General features: G+C 34.9%; 1 protein-coding gene and 1 long non-coding RNA gene across 4 annotated transcripts in view; one reads left to right on the top strand and one right to left on the bottom strand.

The window, feature by feature from the left end:
• The window catches only part of LOC138703183 (CD2 antigen cytoplasmic tail-binding protein 2 homolog), a 127,479-nt gene that overhangs the window by 73,036 nt on the left and 34,037 nt on the right, over nt 1–20,406 (top strand). The gene's annotated exons all lie outside the window — the stretch shown is intronic.
• LOC138703184 (uncharacterized) overlaps nt 1–20,406 on the bottom strand; it is a 41,521-nt gene that overhangs the window by 7,757 nt on the left and 13,358 nt on the right. The window contains exon 2 of one of the 2 annotated variants that reach the window (XR_011332995.1): nt 10,132–10,186. This is a non-coding gene — a long non-coding RNA (uncharacterized lncRNA). Of the gene's footprint in view, nt 1–10,131; nt 10,442–20,406 lie in introns of those variants that run through there. The other variant, XR_011332994.1, reaches the window with a different exon arrangement.

Genomic DNA, 20,406 nt, shown 5'->3' with positions numbered 1-20,406 from the left:
GCGCTAACAGGAAAATTGTTGGGGACTCATTGTTTTCTTTATTTCCCTCGTCCTTTTCTTCATTTTCAGATGCATCAAATGTTAGATTTCTTTCTAACATTAATTGTTCCATGATTTGAACTTCACATGTTACATATTCTTCATATGACACACCAGCTTTTAATCGATCACATTAGTCGTCTGTCGTGTTAATTCTGTTCCACTTTCAGTCCTGAAAGATCCACTTTCATCCATAGATAATCCACATAGTATGAAAATAGTTGACATTATTGAATCTGTGATTGCTTTCCAAGCCTCTGCAATGACATGCAGAACATCCAGAACATTTACCTTAATCAGAGTTGCATCATGAATCAACTTGTCAATTGCACATATTATTTTTCTCACAAGATTCTTGCGGTAATAATGTTTAAATGACATGATTATATTTTGTTCAGTGTAGAGTAATCAGTAATTATGTCCACCACTATGGAGTAACGATTAGCCTGCCTGACCATGAAACGAGCAGGCCTGGGTTCAAATTTGGTTGGGACAAGTTACCTGGTTGGGGTTTTTTTCCATGTTTCCCTCAACCACTCGAAGCAGAATTGCTGGGTAATTTTCGGTGTTGGACCTCGGACTCATTTCTCCTTCATTAGCATCATTTCATTAATCATATTTAACAGTTAACAGGTTGACCAGGAGGAATTTGCCTACAGGTGGCATCTGTCTGCAGGAGCTGCACATATCCCAGAGATGTCACATGGGCTTCAATCAGCAGACTGGAGATTATTTACTTTATAAAGTACTTTACTATTTATAAAGACCTCATCTTGTCCTGCCCTAAGCTTCAACAAAAGATTGTCAGCTTCATTTTTTCACTTCAATACCTGAGGAATCCTCACGCTCAGTCATCAGTACAGCTTCAGAAAATATCTTTTTGACTTTTTAAGAAATTGAAATAGTAAAAATTCTCCCTTTTGTTGAAAAAGACCACAAGCCTGCTTGGAAATTTATCCAAGCTTAAGAAACAAGACCTGAGGGATTTATACATTTCACTCAAACAACTCAAAGCAGGCTTTAAAGAAAACCATCTGGTTTTGCTATGGTCTAACGTAATTTTATTTTCTCCTTCAGAAAATTCACAGAATGATTTTAAACTCTCCAGTTTGACAGTAAGCAAACGAAAAAAATTGGAAAATCCTTTCTATAACAGCCTGAAAGTCAAGTGGCAAAATACCTACAGCAGTTCTGTACAGTATTGTGTATTATATGGGCTGCACAACTACCCCACATATTTGCCTACTCAATTCTTTTTTATTTATTAAATATTTTTTTTACCAGCCGCCACAGTGGTCTAGTGGTAGAGTGCTGGAATTATTATGTTGTGAACCTGGGTTCGATCCCCGACATACCTCAATTTATAACTTGTGTTAGGCAAGCCCGTGATCCAGGTAACATGGGTTTTCTCCAGCAGTTCCGGTTCCTCTGTGGCATTCCAACAAATCTTATCACCTCATCATGGGTGTAGTGTATGCCAGCCTCCTATGTCACATCCTTGGCAATGACTCTGTTGGTAAATTGGTCTACACAACTGGGTTCATATGAGTGAATGACGAAAAGTCAAGTACCCGCCATTAGTTAGCCTAAAAAAAGTTTCTTTTTAAATAACCAAAATTGGTGTTTGTATTGTTGTCTGCTGATATTCCTAGTATTTTGTCTGAAATGTTAAATCTTTCAACAATTTCCATAATACAGTACTCTCATTTTACAAGGGATCTAGATTACAACAGAACCCCGGCATTAGGGTTGCCAACTTCTTTTGAAGAAAATATGGGAGACTAAGGAATCGACAAAATTTCACATAGAAAATTGACAAATTATTCAGTTCCATTACTAAAAACAATTCTGTGGCCGGGAGGAAGAAGGTCTTAAGTAAAAATTTTATACTTTTCAGGAGAGCAGTAGAAAGATGGCAATTGGTGTCAATTATAGAGTTTTTTTAAGAGGTTTTCCCTGGATATTATTTGTTTATATTTCTTCTAAAATAGGTAATGTTGCTCATTTAACAATTTTCTTGATTATTTCCAAAAATAGCCGCACTTAAGCCCTTTTAAGACTAGAACCCAAACTGAGTAGAAGGGACTATGTAAACATAAGACCTTTTTCATGTCAAAATAAATGAGAAATGTAAATTATTAGGAATGCAAAATGGGTCTTAAACAATTATTATAGGACTGTTTACAGTAATGCTCTATAAATCCAGTCAGGAGTCTTATTTGACTTTAACCATTTTACCAGATTGTAGAGAATTGTTTCCACTTTCACAATATATAAAAATCTCATTTTCACAAAAAAATTGACTTAAGACCTTTTTCCTCCCGGCCACAGAATTTTATTCTGCACTTCAGCACCTAAGCTTAAATTAAGAGTATTTTGAGACACATTTTGTGTCGCATAATAATTGAAGTCGTCAGCAGTTTGCTGTTCTGGTATGATTAGATGTAGTCCGACCAGATATTTTGTGGTCCAGCAGGGGACATCGGCAATTTCAAGAAAAACCACTAACACTTACCTAGTCATGCTCTATTGAAATGTTGCAGAAAATACATGTAACATTAGATACAATGATAGAACTTTGCACATTAAATTTGTTGAATATCTTAACTTTTTTAATTAAGTGCAGAAACAGAGGTAACTCCTATACATAATTATAGCCACTAAGAATTCAAGAATTCAATTTCAGTTCTGACGCATGCATGGAAGTCTTTCACATAATATTGTACACACTGAACTCTAACACGCATTTTACAAGTACTTGTCTGAAGAATCTGTTCATTCCCATACAGCTTTCCACTAAGTTCTTCACATGAGAAATGAAAGTTTGTTTTCACTTGTAACAAAGCTTTAAATATTTCAATTTTCATTCTTGACTTTTCATCAGTCCAGATTGAGTTCATTGTGGAGAAAAGTCTTTCAACTGATGAATTACTGACTGAAAGACACATGATTAATGACACTATTTTGAGAAGATTTTCAAACTCAATGGAATTTTTTTTTTATAAATGTTGAAAAACATCTTACCACTTTTCATCTGTTGGTTTGTCACAAAATTCCTCATTTTTTGAATTACATAAAAATGGACGCTGTGACAGTTCTAACGCTTCCATGCAACGCGAATGCTAAGATGACCAAAGAGAAAGATGCTATATTCTTCTCAAAGAGTGCAGAATATCTCATACTGTGCTCACTGGTTCTTCTGTCTCATACTGAGAAACTTTCAGAAATGTGCATGAATCACAGCAGTTTCAGTAAAATGCTATTGAAACAAAATCAAAGCTTCTGGGGACAAAATTCACTTCCGGGGACAAAAACAGGGACATTTTCTCCCCGGGGACAGCATCTCAAAACCGGGGACTATCCCAGGAAATCGGAGACGTCTGGTCAGCCTAATTAGATGCATCGTGCTCCTGTTTTGAACATCTGTGTAATTATTGTTCAGGAAATGAAATACCCTCTTTGTATGAGCATTACTACTTGGTACGCTTAGAATAAAACTCACCAGTTTTTTCCAGTTTATAATATAAACATGGTTTGATTTTAAACGAGTCAGCAATAAAAACCTATTTCTGACAAGCATTATCTTCTCTGAAGACTGCACATTTTAATTCATCTCTTGAACAACAAAATTCAGCATATAAATCATCATTCACGGCAAAATCAAATGCTTAGAATAATAATTTTTACATTATGCAAAAATAAAGAAGAAAAATGCTCGAAGAGAAAAAAAATACAGGAGCCGGGAGAGTGTTAAAAATGAGGGGCAAATACGGGAGGGTTGGCAACCCTACCCGGCGTACACTTTACTTAGTACACAAGCAACAGTCACTCACATGTTCCGGTACAATTCTCAGAAGCAACTAACTGCTGGGAAGTTTTGTAGAACTGGCTTCCCACGATACGGTCGGGAGAGCAGGAAGTCGGCCAACGGAGGAATGATGCAAAGTTTTCTCATAAAATGAGAGCACTGTATAATGAACCAGAATATCAGAAGTCTCTCCACGTGTACTGGTGAATTTTAAATTTAATTTTTAATTTCAAAATTTGGAGTTTTCCAGTACCAACAAAAACTGATGACGTTTTCTTGTCAATGTGGTTTGATGTATCAATTTATAATATGCAAAAGGGCGAACCTTTTAAATCTTCAGTGATGTCCTTTTGAGCATGAGGTGTCAAATCATTTATGGTTATGGATTTGCATTTAGTCCATAAGTAAATTCCTTATCCATGACTTTAACCCGCCAGTGGTCGCTGTATGAATATTACTCTCACATCTCTTTAAATCTTGATTCTGAATTCTGGTTTTCTCTCTAGTTGAGTTTATGACTTTTAGTCACAAGCAGCTATTATTTTCACCAAACCCATAATTGCGATTTCATTAAGCCCCTGCATCATCTGTGAGGGATTCTCTTATCATGCGACCAACCATGCTTGGGCTTTTCTGCCAATTCTCAGAATGTCTTACGAATGTCATTCTTTGCAAAATGCAATTATTGTAGATTCAGTTGTTCAGTTAACAAATTATGGGATTATCCAGAGTGCTTGAGAGCTACAATGTGTATGAAAAGATTTTTTTCTTCTCCTTTGTGCTTTGAGGTTGGATAACATAAATGACAGGCACAGGTTGCTATATGAGAAGTATTCAATCACACTGTAAGCAAGCTATCAGATTGGAGAATATGGAACGGTGGACGAAATGTTGGAAGATTTTCGAGGAAGGTGTAAATTTCGCGTATATATTGAAAATAAAGCTACAAAATACAGCATAAAAATATATTCTCTGGTAGATGTCCGCACATTTTATGCAGACATTTTTGTAATTTATGCTGGAGAGCAGCCAAAGGGGACGTACATAGATGACTATAGCGCAAGTAGTTTTGTCAAGAGATTTGCGTCTCCAATATTAAATAATTGGAGAAATATTGCAATGAATAACTACTCCACGTCTATCCCCCTAGGCTTGAAGAAAGAACCTCAATTCTGAGAACTTTAAGAAAAAACAACTAAATCTTACAACTATAGTAGAATCCCTCTTAACCGGCACCAATGGGACCAGGCAAATTCCGGATACGAGATTTTTCCGGATAACTGAACACGTATTTTAACAAATTACCTGTTCGTATTTTATGATGCCAACCTATTGAAATCGCAGTCATATGAAGCTTATTTCTCAGTCACTTGATCATAACTAAATAACATAAACTGTGTAGATTTTCTTTATTAAAAAACATCACTTAACACAAAAATACACTAATTTAGCATATTCACTGAACGATCTTTGTTTTGTTTGAAGCCCTTAGGTGAGGTTTCTGTCGCACATGCCAGTGTTGTGGAAGACATCTCCATAATAATCCAGTCTTGTCAGCGTTGTGTATTTGTTCCGCAATAACATTACTCTCAGACACAATTTTCTGGAACTGATTAATAAACTGATCCACTGACACTTTGTCGACACTCCTTTGTTCACCGGACTCATCTAGTTTTCGGATTCCATATTTCTCTTTAAATCTGTTAACCCACCCAACGAAAAATCCACACTCACCTTGCAGTTTCATTTTCTGGTGCAATTCCTTGGCTTTCTCAGTCAAGAAATGCACATTCCCTTAGATCTTTTAATTGCCAACCATTCATACAGAACACTATCTAATTCTTCACAATGGGACTGTAAAACAAAAACAATGGCTTTTCTAGGACCTCACCCAATTAGAGCAAAAATAGTTATAGATGGTAAAATAATAGAACAAGTTAGTACATTTAAATATTTGGGTTGCTCTATAACTTATGAGAAAAAGTTTGAAATTTATATTAAACTAAATATATTTAACTACAGTATTTTTGTGGTACAATTCGCTGTACTTTAGGTGAAAAGGTGCTAAAGGAAACTTTACTGAAGTTTTATAAAGTCTTGGCAATTCCCTGCTTTCTTGTATGGTTGTGAATGCTGGACTCTAACCAAAGACCACAAACGAAGAATCGAAGCAGAAGAAATGAAATTTTTTAGATACATAGCTGGCTATACTTTATTGGATAGAAAGAGGATTGAAGATATAAGAAAGGCACTAAATATACAGTAATAGAAATAATCAGAACAAAACAACAGGACTGAAAAGAACACATACCTACATACAATGCCAATTATATGTATTGCTAGAGCAGCCATGGATTATAATCCAAAAGGAGGGAGGTCACTAGGAAGACCAGTTAAGAGATGGCGAGACCAATTTTGGTGGAGGCGGAATAGGTCGAAAAGTCTAAGCCTTGAAGGAGATGATGATGATGATGATGATGATGATGATAAAAAAGAAATTCTATAATTTTTTCTGAATACGGTAATCAGGTCATTCTGTAGCACCATGTTCGGTTCCGTGACATTTGGCACACTCCGTGGAGCTTTTGCCTACTGTTATTTTAACCTACGATACATTTAACCTATGTTCACTTCACCTATTATATATTATACATACTGCTTGTTTAGCCTGCTGGTATATTTCATACATTATTATTAGAACAATGTTTTATTAATGCCCATCAAGCTGTGTTTCCTGCAGCTTCTACCAGATTAGGGGCCTATGTTTCTTTCACTTGGGACAATCAGGTTACAGGACTGTAAAGGCTACAGATTTGCAAGCTTCATATAACATTGCAGACAATAGGGCATTTAGGAATGGAGTACATCAGCTGTTAAGTCTGGCGTTCGTTCCAAGAGCAGATATACCTTTTAGCATATGACTAGCTGTATGAAGATATTTCAGAACTGTTATTAAGGGAACCAGCTATGATTAGTGGTTAAAAATGCTACTTTTTGTTTTGTGTTTAAAAAGTACAAAACTTGCTCTTTAAATAATATATTGTGGGGGTATCTCTGCAGATAATCCCTTTAAATGACCTCTTTAAATTTGATGGCACATGTAATTCATGCATCATTTTTAATGCAGTTTTTCGTAAGTTGATATTTTCCAAACTTAAGTGCATTTTTCTCTGAAACTATTGAATCTATTTACATGAAACTTTTACAGTGTTTTCTACAGCCTGTGTTCTACAAAGTATACCTACGGGTTTAAGAATATCACACACATAACACAAGGGGGGGGGGAAATATATGCATTAAAAAAATGGCAAAAATGGTTAATCAAAGTTCAATATTTTTCTGTTTCATTACGGGTGAAATATTTAAGTAACTTTTGCTTTAGAATTTACAATATACAATACTTGATAACTTTAAGAAATACAAGGCATATGAGTGAAGATTGTAGCAAGTGATGTGCACCTGAAGATTGGGGTACATTTAGCAAAGTGGGAAAACAGGTTATCAGTTAGGGTCTTTCTTTTGCACTTGGATAAGAAACTAATTAGTTGTCTTTTATAGAACTGAATTCAGAATGATTTATTGTATAACCATGGAAATTTTTGTTCCACTTTAAATACTAAATGTCTAAAAATATGTGTGTGTGTGTGTGTGTGTGTCTAATGCTCTGGATTTAACAATGAAGTCATCATCCTTCTTGCTTCCCAATATTTTGATGGAAGGTCCACAAATGTCCTAAGAGTTTCACAATTAGCCAAGTGCTCCATCTCCATGTCCTCTTCTCTGGTGCACAGTAAGCATTTAGGTGAATTCAGTACTCCAATACGATGGAGGTGTTTACCGAGGCAATCATGACCAGTAATCAATCTAAACATGGCCACGGCAGATTTTCGAGGTAGATCAGGAATTAGTTTTGGATCTTTGAATGATTCTTTCCATTTTTAATTTTGATGTTTTGCCTGTTCGCTGTAACTTATTCTTTTTATGACTCGCTTTATTGATTCATATGGGAACTTGAAATTTGTTTTTAAGTTGATATAAGTTCCTTTCTTTGCTAACATATCTGCTTTCTTGTTACCGTTCAGTCCACAGTGGGCCGGGATCCACTTTTTTATTTAGCATTTGAATTTGTTTTACCATGCAATGAATTTCTTTCACTTTTTCCATTTTAGGGGATGTAGTTGAGCTGATGGACTGGATTGCAGCTTTGGAGTCAGACAGGATGACTATGTTTTTGCACTGGTTTAGCCAAACAAATACATTTTGAAGTGATGTATAAATGGCTTCAACTTCGCCATCAAAATTTGTTGTGTACTTGCCAACATTTTTATAAAGAGAAAAGTATTGGCAAGTAGCTCCTGCTCCAGCTCCTTCATTTTGATCCATGAGAGATCCATCAGTGTAAATGTACAACCAGTCCTTTTGTGGATATTTTCTATTAATTGTTTGTAGGGCAATGGCTTTTGCTATTTCTGGATTTATATCTTTTTTGTTGAAGACTTCATCAAGATCAAGGCAGCAATCTACTTTGAAGTTATTAAGTGGATTATATCGATTCATCAAGTTTTCCTTTTCACTTGGTATTTCTAGAATTTGCTTAAGCTTTTCTACCTCTTGTATGTATCCATTTTGGGTCCTCAATGTAAATTTAGAATCTTTGTATTTACTCCATTTATCCCAATTTGGAAGCCTTCTTAATTTTTCATAGGTTAAAAGGGCTTGTGTTTCAAGATCTGTTACAACAGGTTTATTAGATGTGATTATTTGCATGGCTTCAATTGGAGTAGTTTTGATTGCACCAGTGATGAGACATAAAGCTTGGTTTTGAGTGTGTTCTAATGTCTGTTTATTTGTGGTTGATGAGGTTATTAGTGCTTCACCACAGTACGTTAAGATAGGCTTTATGTATGTGTTGTAGGTTGTATTGAGTGTACTCCTTGAGCTACCCCATTTTGTTCCCGCCAGTCTTTTTAGTAATTTAAAACGATTTGTTGCCTTTGTGCTGATCAGTTCAATGTGATTTCTCCATGAGAGCTTATTGTCGAAATGTATATCCAGGTATTTTACTTTTTCAGTTCTTTGTAACTTATCATCTCTATAGTTTAGATTTATTTTCACTGGTTTCTTTCTTAATGAGAAGAGTTTAAAGTTTGTTTTTTCTATGTTCACTGACATCATATTATTTGAACACCAAATTTCAAGTGCCTAAAAATATTGAACTAAACTTTTGTACTGAAATTATTTAATCATACAGGCATCACTACCCACTACCCTTAAAAGTTGCAGATTATTTTAATGTAACTTATATTCGAGGAAGATGGAAGGGGAAGACGAGGTATGCACCCCATTTATGGAACCAATACAATGCAGTCATATTGCAAGAGCCAAGAACTAATAACGTTACAGAGGGATGGCATCAATGTTTCCAACTAATGGTTGAAAAAAGTCACCCTTTCTGTGTTCAGTACTGAATGAAATTAAAACGGAACAAGAAGACATGTCACAAATGATTTTTGAACTCAATGCCGGAAGAAGAATAAGGAAGAGACAAAGAATGAATTATGCATGAGTCAATCGTCAGTTGCACAGTATTGCTGAGTGTTATGATGAGTATAAAGATGAGGGCCGAATCCTGGATTATCTATGTTCCTGCGAGCATAACTTCGATTTGTTAAGTATGAAATACAATTTAATAATACTCGTAAAATTTATCAGCCTCAAAATTATAAACAATACTTATGATACTCAACAACTTTTCCAAATATACAGAGTGATTCATGAGGATGTTACTTGAAAAGTGCAACGAGTTTGGAATCGAGACCCATCATCCTTTTGTTTATTTTCGAGCAGCCTATGATACCATAAATAGAGAAAGACTCTATGCTGCAATGGAGGAATTGAAGATCCCAAAAAAATTGATCTCTCTGGTGAAAGCTACGATGACAAATACCAAGTGCATAGTTAAAATTCAAAACATGATGTCTAACTCTGTTTCTACTAGGTGTGGCGTCCGACAAGGAGATTCACTAGCTTGTCTCCTTTTTAATATAGCACTGGAGAAAGTCATGAGGGATTCACGTATTAATACTAGAGGAACTATTTTCTATAAGTCGATTCAGGCGCTGGCTTATGCGGACGACTTAGATATCATAGGAAGAAGTCAGGCAGCAATGAAAGAGGCCTTTATTAAGCTGGAAAAGGCAGCAAGAAAGATGCATTTACAAATTAATGAAGAAAAAACAAAGTATATGCCAGTCACGAGAGCTAATATAAATGGACCCCCTTACCTGGAAATAGGCTCTTTTAAATTTGAAACTGTCCATAGTTTTATCTATCTTGGCTCTGAAATTAACAACAAAAATAATGTTAGTTCTGAAATAAAAAAACGAATATTATCTGCCAATAGATGCTTTTATGGTCTTAGAAGACATATGAAATCTCAAATTATATTTAGGAATACAAAAATTGTGATGTATAAAACTCTTATAAGGTCTGTACTATCCTACGCATCTGAGACTTGGCCATTGTCGAAGTCAGATGCGACATTATTATGTACATTTGAAAGAAAGATTCTTAGGCAAATCTTTGGACCAGTTAGAGAAACGGAACATGGAGAAGAAGATATAATTTCGAACTGTACAGATTATATAATGAGCCAGATATTGTTAAATTCATAAAAATAAGAAGATTGGATTGGGCCAGGCATATTGTGAGAATGCAAGATGATAGAGTTGCGAAGAGAGTTTTCAAATTTATTCCGATGGAAAGAAGGAAGGTTGGGAAGACTGTGTGATGGATGATATCAAGACTTTGGGTGTTAGAAATTGGAGAAGTTTGGCATTGGATAGGGAGGAATGGCGAAAACTTCTGAAGAAGGCCAGGGCCCATGAAGGGCTGTCGTGCCATTGATGATGATGATGATGATGATGATGATGATGATGGTGATGATCAGGGAAAGGATTTATATGTAAATACATATTTACTTATAAAGCTAATATAATTTATATTTTGCATTATCTTTATGTTTCACAATGTGTAGGGTTGAAAAATCCTACTTTTATTTTCCATATTTTTCCATATTTTAGAGTTTAGTACATATTTTCGTTAATTTCCATATATTTTCCATATTTCATATAAAACAGTCCATATTATATTAGGTTTAACAATAAAACAAAACAAAATTCCATTAACTTTTAAAAATACATTTCAACCATAGAGATTTAAACACATGTTCAGTAATCCCTTTAACATCAGAGTTATTTGAAAATTAGCAGTCCTATCAACAATGGGAAAGTAAGTTACAAAACTGTATTAATTTAATTTAAAATTTTTAACAGACTTCAGTTGTGCAGCTCAACAGTTAAATGCCAGTCAGAGTACACATAGGTTCAGTTTTGTAAATCATACTATAAAGACGGTAAATATGCCAAAAGTACGTCATTCAGTCAATTTAAAATCAAAACTAACAAGTTACATTTCAGAATTTAAAGAAGATGGTTTATCAACTGACAATAAAATATTATTTTGTAATTTGTGTCAGTGTGCAGTATCATCTACACAAAAGTTCCTGGTGCAACAACACATTACAACTAGTAAACATCAGGCCAACAAACAACTAAATTCCAAGCAGAGACAATTGTTTTTAACACAACCAACAACATCGAATGTAAGATCTGAGTTTAACATCGACCTGTGCCGTTCTCTCATCTCTGCTGATATTCCTCTCTACAAACTAAAGAATAAGGTCTTCAGGGAATTCCTTGAAAAATATACTCAACATACAATCCCGGATGAGTCAACACTTAGGAAGACGTATGCTCCATCCATCTACGATGAGACAATACAGAAGATAAGAGATGAAATTAAAGATAGTTCAATTTGGGTTTCCATTGATGAGACTCCCGACAAAGAAGGTAGACTTGTTGGTAATGTAGTTATCGGTTTGTTAAGTGAACAATATTCTGAACGAATTCTTTTACATTGTGATGTTCTAGAAAAGTGCAATAACAAAACTATAGTTAAACTGTTCAACGAAGCTATGGGTATCCTGTGGCCAAAGGGTATTATGTACGATAATGTGTTATTCTTTATTAGCGATGCTGCCCCTTATATGGTCAAAGCTGGACAAGCATTATCTGTTGTATATCCTAAATTGACTCATTTTACTTGTGTGGCGCATGCATTTCATCGTGTGGCAGAAGTGGTCAGAGACAATTTCCCTAAAGTAGATTTGTTGATTTCATCAGTGAAAAAAGTATTTCTCAAAGCTCCCAGTAGAGTTAACGTGTTGAAAGAAATGTACCCTGAAATTCCATTGCCACCAAAGCCAATTTTAACTAGATGGGGTACATGGCTAGAAGCAGTTGAATATTATGCCGAACATATAGACTCTATTAACAATGTTCTCCTTGCATTGGACTCTGAAGATGCAGTCTCAATTGATACTGCGAAAACAGTTACCTGTGACATAAGTGTGAAGAATGACTTAGCTCACATTCAGCATACATTTTCATGCATCATAAAAACGCTCAAAAGTCTCCAAAATAGGCACCTTTCACTATCTGAAAGTTTTGAAATTATAAATAGTACTGTGGAACAACTGAATCGTGGTAGAGGTAAAGTTGCAGATGCAGTAAGAGCTAAGGTGGACACTGTACTTTCAAAAAACCCTGGATATGAAGAACTACAAAAGGTTGTTGCTGTGATGAGTGGTGAATCAACAGTGAAGATTAACTTGGACTTATCCCCAGCAGACATTGTGAAATTGAATTATGTACCAGTTACTTCTTGTGACGTCGAACGCTCTTTTAGTCAGTATAAATCTATCCTCAGAGACAATAGAAGAAGATTCACTTTTCAGCACTTGAAAGAAATGTTTGTAACCTATTGTTATGGTAACAGACAATAAAAATTGTGTTTTGTTGAAACTACATTGGAAGATAAGGTACGTCCATTATATTTTTTGTTTAGTTTGATTAAAATGTACCAATATTTAACGTACATAGTCATTTTTTTATAATTTTAAGTCCATATTTAATTCCATATTTTGGTAAAAATCCATATTTAATTCCATATTTTGGTAAAAATAACTACATATATATTTACATATTTCATATATTTTTAGTCCATATAAATCCGTTCCCTGGTCATTAGTGACCAGGCCATACTAAGCCGTAAACAAAGAGAATCGAAATGTTACTAGTAAAATTGGTGATAATATTCTTTAACTTTACTTTAGTAGGTTATTTTACGACGCTTTATCAACATCTTAGGCTATTTAGCGTCTGAATGAGATGAAGGTGATAATGCCAGTGAAGTGAGTCCAAGGTCCAACACCGAAAGTTACCCAGCATTTGCTCATATTGGGTTGAGGGAAAACCCCGGAAAAAACCTCGGTCAATGTAGAGTATCCACCACCCACTGAACGAATAATATTGATTAAACGAGCGTTGAGCGACTTCCTCCGATTTTGGAAGACACCGACGCACTTAGGTTAGGTTAGGTTAGTTTACGCTTTTATTATTCCAAATGTTTAGGATTAGTGTAAAACTGGCCTATGTCTCCTATAGTGGGCGGGACATAAGTAACATTCACCAAAACCTCAACCAGGTAACTTGTCCCGACCGGGAATCGAACCCGGGCCACCTGGTTTCGCGGATAGACGCGCTAACCGTTACTCCACAGGTGTGGACGATATTCTTTAATAATTCCCTGTACTTGTTAAATGTAAGATCTATGGAGTATAATGGCGATTTTTTTAATAGGTACACTAAAAGAAAATGCACATTTTCGAAGATATCATAACACTTTACCACAGACAAATTAATGAGAAATATGATGTGGTCCAGGGAATATCGTTGAAATCAACAGTGTGTGCAACTGACATTAATACATTATCTCCTCGTCAAACCCCAGCCAACCTTATCACTGGCAAAGTGTGTAATTAACACTAATGTACTTATCTCCTCATCAAACCTTATCCAACCTTGTTGCTAATAGTGGAGCTATCTCTCAGTAATGTTGAGAATGAGGGAGAAAGTGAGAGAAAAAATTAATTTCTCCTAGTAACGACATCACAGGTAAATGTCATGTCCTTATGTTAACAAAATTGTGTAAGTTACTTGATTATCATTGTAATGGTACATTGAAAGCTGCGGTACCTAATTCTCCAGTTTAGTGGTGTATTTTTTTCTGTTGTGATTAAAAATTATTCAGTCAATTATTTGAGAAACTACACATGTTCCCTTCTGCTTAGTTTTGACAAAAGTGTAAAAAACTGTCAGCTGTATATGATTTTCAATATTCCTGACTATTCTTAAGAAACTTACCTTGTAATCTGAAGGTGCAATGAGACCCGAAATTTCCAATGTATGTGGTTTCTCAAATAAAATATTAGTAGCACAAAAAATCAGTATATTTTGCTTTAAGTATGATATAGTTTGACGGATTACTGGTTTTGACGGATTTCGGGTTTTAACAGTACTGGTAACATATACATTTTCAAATTAACATACATATACAGCTTACACAGCATAGATTTACCTCTAATAAATATGGTTTCTTTGCAGATAGATGAATGAACGTTATTTAGAATCATATATTCATTTCCTGCTGCCTCTAACTTTTTGCTTTCATTGCCAGACTCTTTCAACCTTCCCTTCTTAATGACTGGTTCAGGAATTTGAAACAATATATTATACGCAACTACCTCGTTATACTCACTAAGCTATAACACCAAATACAGCAGACCAGCTGTTACAATATGTTGAAGGAGGGAAATGCACACGAAAATCATTGCTACTTGACACTTTTGTAAGGAAAGTGGCTTGGCTAACTGGGTTGTGACGTCATTGAAGCCGTTTGATGCTCATAGGTACTACCAGTACTTACTAAGTTACGAATTTCACTTAGCACTCTTGTAGAGGAAATGCAGAATATGAAATAACTTCATTCTACAATAAATATGAATTGTACTTCTTTGTTTACTTGTTTCCTTGTTTGTTTATTTATTTTTAATTTGGCTCTTTAGCCCTTTTGTAAGGTTAAGTAGGTACTCAATTCAAAGTGAGTTACCACAGTTTTTTTTTCCCTCCATAATGAAGGATGGTTTCCTTAGCAAAATAATTTCGCGTGAATATCTTTATGAACTTGTCATAGGAAATGGAAATTTTGTGCTCACACTAAAATATGTTTAAAATGTGACAGCATCATGCATTATACAAGTTGGTATTTAAATAAAATTGAACTTACAGTGTTTAATCCTTCTCGAGGCTTGTCCTTCCATAGAAACGGCAAAGTCTTGAATACAAATCGTGTATTCTGATATATTATATCCTCAGTTCCAATAAATGAAACTTTTGAAATAAAAAATATGTAAAAAGATAGGAAACCACTGTGTAAACACAAACACGACCTATGTAACAAGTACCGGGTACTAGGAAACTACCACCATATCTAAATACTGGTAGGCCTATATACATCTTTTGGTATATAGTAGGCTATACAGCAATGAAATGATTCAGTAGAAATTAATATAATGCAATTGAAAGCTATCACATTTTTACATGTCTTGTCATTCAGTCAGATCACTGCTTGTTTAGTTTGTCCACAATGTAGAACTGGTTGTTAAATGTTTTAAATTAAAAAAAATAGCATTTACAGGATGGAAGAGCACTGACAATACGATATTATCAAGCATTTTAATATTGCACAAAACATAATGTAATAGTTATTTAGATACCAATGTCGTAACGTTTTATTTTACAATACGAGATTTTGTCAAACAAGGCTGCAGGCCGAGTTTGATAACCAGTCTACTATTGTAATATGAAGTTACGACATGTGTATCGTACAAAGTTTTATCCGCTTTGATAAAAAAATAATGTAAAATTGAATATTGTCTAAATGTAACATTTTTATTGCCTGCTATATAATTTGCTTTGTAGGTGATCGATTCATTATAGAGGGCCTTGTACGAGAAACATTAGAAGCTATATACATTTGCTTTGTAAGTGATCAATTCATATAGAGGGCCGTGTACAAGAAACATTTGAAGAATGTTATTATTGTCGGTATTATCACCATGACTATTTATAAATATAAGTGTCAATGGTATTGTATTAACAGCTGTACTGATTTATTAATTCCAACAAAATCGCGACAGAGGTATGAAGAGGAATATAAGAAGTTTGAAGATTGGTGTAAAAAAAAAGTAGAGAATATTTCTGAAAAGTTTATGCTGGAATATTTTTCAATGAAAAGTGAAAAGAAGAAATCAAGTTCTCTGTGGATTCATTATTCTATGCTGCGGTGTACGATATCATTGAAGAAAAACGTGGACATCAGTAAGTAGACACAAATTGTTAGCTTTTTAAAGCAAAAAAGTGAATTGTGAAAATGTTCCTATTAATGTGTATAACAAATAAAAAGCTTACAAAGACAAGCATCCTGCTGCTCCAAAGTTGCACTCGGGCATGGGTTCGATTCCAGCTTGTGCTCATTACTGGTAGTTTTTTCCAAGCTTTCTCCAACCATAAGGCGAATGCGAATGTCAGGTAATCTATGATGAACCCTCGGCCTCATCTTGCCAAATATCATCACGCTATTACCAATACAATCGATGCCAAATATCCTAGTAGTTAATACAGGGTCGTTCAATAACCAAATAAAAGAATTGCAGAGAGCAATCAGAGTAGGGTAGATGCACTATCTGTGGCCACTTTTAGGATTATTTTTAAGTTTATTTAGAAAATCAATAAATGGGACACTATAATCCCCAACTTTCTTGAGGTACGTGTTAACTAATATGTTTACTATGAACTGTTTTATTAGCATAGCTCAAAACAAATACATACACTTACACAAAAACTTTTATACATATTTACAATTTTCACCATTTGTGGCGACGAAAACGCCATTTTTGGCCACCCGCTTGTACCATATGTGGCCATTTTTGTTTTTGCCATAACATTGTCACAATCTTTCATTTCCATAAATTTAACAAGATAAGGGATAAATTACTGTAATTTGAGTTTACAAATGAGCATATGTTTTGCAGCAGACAAATCTTAAATACAAACAACATACTATGTTAAGCTTACTAAATAAACAGAAAAATCACTCCACATTCAAACGTTTAAAGCCTCCAGAGAAATTGAAGCATATTGCACGGTCATCTTTTCCATGGAATTTGGGAAGAGATAACACTCTTTCTATTTGTTCATTGTCAACTACTGATATGTCATCATTTACAATCCATTTAAATTTATTCGCCCCAACTCGTCTAGCAAATTTCACAAGCCATCCATCAATATGTTTTTCTTGTATTAAACCCACAAATCTTCGGACACTTTTCTTGTGCCTAAATGCAACAAGTACCCAATCATTTACTTCAGCCTCTTTGGCATGAACATTTTCATCACTGGATTCGTCACAAAGTTCAGATTCAGATGAAATAGCAATGTCACTTTCGGATGTGGTTATTTCATCTTCCATCTTCCTTTGATTTTTAGTTTTTGATCTTTAGGACACTTTCTGTTTATTTTCACGCCTCTTCTTAATTTCATTCTCTTTCTGCTTTTTTTTTTTTTTTTTTTTTTTTTTTTTTTCAATTTGCTTGCTTCACAACTGTCATATTAATTCTTTCATATTTATACAAAGTCAGAGGAGGTGCCAATACTCCAGATGCATTCACTGTGATAAGTGTTGTAATGTTCTCCTTATCACTAGTCTTTGACGTGTCATAAACATGCTCATCTTTGGGTGCTAGACCTAAGCCTCCTGAGGGTGAAAGGCAGAATGAAGTTTCATCACAATTCCACACTCTCTGGGGATCATTTAATATTTCCTGTTCTTCAGGAGTAAGCAGATCAGTAATTTCCCTAAACCAATTCCGGATTTTTTCCTCTGTGATTAATGCCTGAGCCTTGTTGATATGCTCTGCTTCTTTTATACTTAGATCAGGATGTCTTCTCATAAATGCATCAAACCACTTACGTCCAGGTCTGCAATTGATGAATGGTGTGTTTAGTTTACAGTTTCGTACAATTTTTTCAGCATAATCCAGCAAGCTTTCTTTATTTATTGGAAATCCAGACCTCGCACAACTTTTCAACCATTTTGCCAGCAACATCTCCGAGAACCGCACACTGTCCAACTTTTCCAGATGATTCAGGTGCACGTCCTGATAGTTTATTCCTTAACGTAGATCTGGGAACATTAAAGGTTGTGGCAGCTGTTGCAACTTTCATTCCATCTCTCACTGCACGCAGAGCACGTGATACTTTTGATGGCGAATATTGAAATAATTTTCTTTTGTATTCACGATTTTTCTTAGAACTCATGTTAAGTAAAAGTGCTGTAAAAAAATAAAATAAAGAAAAAACAAAATATTAGAATTTCCTAACTGGAATAATACATTTCAAAAGTGGTCAGAAATGGTGCTTAAGTAACCCCTATTTGTGGTCATTATTGTGATCACAAATGGTGCTTGATACTACATTCATGTTCCATTTGTGGCCATCCCTGGTATCAAGGATTGTGATTATGTTTTCATAAAATACTGAATATCAGTAGATACCTTTATGCTTTGAGATGGATCACAACAACAATATCATGTAACTTTATAGAAACTAGTACAGGTTTTATATTGTAATTCTTACCTGCAACTCTAAAGAAAATACGTAAGCAAGAAGCACAACTTCAATACATTTATGAATTAACCATTTTGTACAACAAAAGATTGGAGCTGAATGGCAACCAATCAGAATCATGGTTGCACAGCAACACACTGGAACATGTTAGCATGATTCCCATTGCCAGAACTAAATTAGGCACTTAATATAACATTTTAAATTCGAAAATGGCCACTAATGGTGCACTGGCCACAAATGCTACGTCTACCCTAGTATAATGAAGCATTAATGGTTGAAGTGTTGATCAAAATTTTTTAGTGGTGGTGGTAGCATTATGTGTAAGAAAAGTAAATAGTTGGTGTACTATGGTTGATGTTTAAGAAAGTTAATATAGTGCTAATAGTACCTCCCTCATGCCAATAACTCTGCTACAGAAAAGAATAATAAAATTATGCCTTAATAAACTCTTGATTATCCTTCAGAACTGTTGTATTCAGGATTTAAAGTATTTGACTTCCATCATATTTATAACAAGATGTATTATTGAATTTCGTACATAAAAAACCGAAATATATTTAATTTATATTCACATAAATATAAAACCAAAAGATCAGAAAACACATATTACGCTTAACAGAACCTAAATGTATCATAGCTGTAGCATCACAGTAGCAACTTCAGTCCAAGGCTTTATAACATGATAGCTTAATAGCTAAATTCTCAAATATACAATTTACTAATACTCCTTATTTCAAAAAATCAATTAAAAATTGCTGTTTAGAGAGAAAATTTAAGATTCATTTATTGTGATATATTTTTTCTTCTTCTTTTTTCTTTTTCTTTTTTTACTTTTTACTCTGTTATTTAATAAAATATCTTATGTGGAATGCCCTCTGAGCACGAGTATGGAACTTACTCTTTCTGGGGATGTTAGAATGTTTTTATATAAAAAAAAGCAATATGTATCTTTGTTCTACGAGGGCTATTCGTAAAGTAACTTCAGTTTATTTTTTACAAACCTGTGAATAACATTACAGAATTGGGTTACAATATGTTTGAAATTATACACCCTAATTTATTTTTCCACACAGTTTCCAGTCACATTGAGACACTTGTCATAGCGTTTGACGAGCTTTGAAATTCCGCAATTGTAGAATTCGGCCAACCTACAATGCTGGTTTTCAACTCTTCGTCATTGTCAAAGCGCTTCGAGCCAAGCCACGTTTTCATGTGCATGAAGAGATGGTAATCGCTAGGCACCAAATCTGGGCTATAGGGAGGGTGATCCAATACTTCCCAGTCAACTCTTGCAGTTTGGTCGCAGTACGACACGCTCTATGCGGCCAAGCGTTGTCATGCAGGAAAATCACCCCAGAGCTCAACATGCCACGATGTTTGTTTTAAATGGCCCTTTTCAAGTTTGTTAGTGTGTTACAGTAACGCTCAGCGTTAAAAGTGGCATTCCTCTCCAAGAACTCCACTAGCAAATTTCCTTTTCTGTCCCAGAAGACAGTTGTCATAAGTTCCCTTGTGGAAAGTGTTTGACGACACTTTGTGGATTTTATCGGGGAGTGAGTATGGCCCCACTGCATTGATTCAAGTTTTGTTTCTGCATTCACATAAAGCACCCAAGTCTCATCTGCTGCCCTCATCTGCTGAGCCTTTTGCTCCTCAGGAGTTTAGGCATTCATCTGGCAGAAAGTGTCGTAGCCCAACTCTTCGGTAATCACCTTGTATTATTGTAATTGTAATATTGTAAAATGTTGACATGTTCCACATCTTAAAGCTTCATTGCTCATGTAAGATCTATGGAATAAAATAAATATAAAAAAAAAAAAAAGAGTACGACTAATCTGTGGAAAATCCTCACTAAGCTCTGACATGGTAAACCTGCGGTTTGCTCTAACCTTTTCGTCAACGAATCAGATC

Source organism: Periplaneta americana, chromosome 7 (assembly GCF_040183065.1).
Source record: "Periplaneta americana isolate PAMFEO1 chromosome 7, P.americana_PAMFEO1_priV1, whole genome shotgun sequence".
In the NCBI taxonomy this organism is placed as follows: domain Eukaryota; kingdom Metazoa; phylum Arthropoda; class Insecta; order Blattodea; family Blattidae; genus Periplaneta; species Periplaneta americana.
This window is presented reverse-complemented; position numbering and strand designations above follow the sequence as displayed.